This window comes from Nicotiana attenuata, chromosome 5, assembly GCF_001879085.1.
Source record: "Nicotiana attenuata strain UT chromosome 5, NIATTr2, whole genome shotgun sequence".
Classification (NCBI taxonomy): Eukaryota; Viridiplantae; Streptophyta; class Magnoliopsida; order Solanales; family Solanaceae; genus Nicotiana; species Nicotiana attenuata.
Window position 1 is genome coordinate 45,323,641 of NC_031993.1, and position 2,185 is coordinate 45,325,825.

The following is a 2,185-nucleotide window of genomic DNA, read 5'->3' on the forward strand; positions in this document are numbered from 1 at the left end:
GTCTCTTTTACTTACTGCTTCATAAAGTATTCTCAGTAGAAATTCATAAAGGATCAGGTGCTCTATAGTTTGATGGACTCATATAAGCTATCAGTTCTCATTTACTTCAATGGGGGAAAGGTCGATGTCTCAATCAATCAAACACGTGGACCAAAAATATTCAAGTTTTTTGGCCAGAATTATCATCAAATAGGAAGTTTATTGCCTCCTGTGGGATCCACCCCAAACTTTGCGCAACTATACATTTACGATACAGAAAATGAAGTACAAAATAGAATTCATGTTGTGAGGTTAGTATTCTACCTAAGATTTTTGCAACAATAAATAAATAATATTGTACATTGTAAGAGAATATATAAAAAATCTCATGTAATTATTTTTTCGCAGTCATGGTCAAAACATAAACACACTTCATGCCGAGATTGTTGCTGATCTGAAGAAAATGCTTGATGGACACAATGTTTTTGCTAAGGCATTTAGAATGGTAAGAGATAGATTTCAAGAAGATGGAAGCTCCAATTTTAGGCTCAGATTGACAGGGAAAAGAAACATAGATGGAAGAAGATAACTTACCGACCGCTTCAGAGGTAGCCGCTTTAGTGGTTGGAGATTTTGAACTATCTAAGTGTGATAGAGATATCATAATTGAAATCCAATTCGGACAGCTGCAAAGGATAAATGAATTGAATGCTTCATATTTAGGTTTTCAATATCCTTTGCTTTTTCCATACGGTGAAGATAGATACAGAGAGGACATTCCTTTAAATGAAGATAGATGTGGATATGGTGAACCAACTGCAGGAAGAAAATGTGTTAGCATGAGATAATTTTTTGTGTACAAAATTCAAGACAGAAAGGGTGAAGTTCCAACAATTGTGTCTGCAAGAAGAATATTTCAGCAATTCTTATTTGATGGATATACAATGATTGAATATGATCAATTGAAGTATTATAGGACTCATCAAAAACAATTGTGAGTTGCGATGTAGAAAGGATTAGAAGAAGCTGCTTTGCATGGAGAAACTACTCCTTCATCTCAAGGGAAGAGAATTATTCTATCGTCAAGCTTCACAGGTGGTGCACGATACATGCTTCAAAATTATCAAGATGCTATGGCGATATGCAAATGGGCTGGGTACCCTGATCTTTTTATCACTTTCACTTGCAATCCGAAGTGTCCTGAGATTCTGAGACATGTAACGAGTAGGGGCTTAAATAATAAGGATCGTCCAGAAATCTTTAAGTAGGATTTTTAAAATCAAATTGGATCGCATGATAAAGGACTTGCGAGACAATAAAATTTTTGGAGCAGTAAAATCAGGTATGAATATCAACTTTTGAAGTAATAATTTAAACAATGTGTCTGATTTTGCATGAGACAATGTTTCAATATAGATTGAAACTATTTATTTATCCAAAAAATTCATTTTGCTCTTTCGTGCAATGATTTATACAATTGAGTTCCAAAGCGAGGGTTGTCTCATGCTCATATATTACTCTTTCTTCATGAGAATAAACAAATATTCAACTGCTGGTGATACTGATCAAATAGTAACTGCAGAAATACCAGATGAAGCAGTTTATCCTCATTACTATAAGGCCGTGAAAAGTTTCATGACGCATGGCCCCTGTGGTTTTGCCAGAAAAGCTTCTCCTTGCATGCAGAATGGGAGATTCACAAAGCACTTTCCAAAGAAAGTTTATTGATTCAACCATAATTGATGAAGATGGTTATCTTATTTATAGGAGAAGGGATAATTAAAGAACTATCAAGAAGGATGGTATTGACTTGGACAACAAGTATGTGGTGCCGCACAATCATTTCTTATTGTTGAAATATGGTCTCACATCAATGTTGAGTGGTGCAATCAATCGAGATCAATTAAGTACTTATTTAAATATATTAACAAAGGAAATGATTGTGCCGCTGTTGCTTTTTCTAGAAGTGTGCAAGAGGAGGGTTCATTAGTTGTTGATGAAATTAATATGTACTGTGCTTGTCAATACATATCACCTTGTGAAGCTGCTTGGAGAATATTCACTATAGACAATCTTCAGTGGAAAGACTATCATTTCATCTTCAAAATGAACAACATATCATATTCCCTGATGATGATCCAATTAATGATGTTGCAAGTATACCCATTGTAAGAGAATCAATGTTGTTTAGTTGGTTTGAGATAAA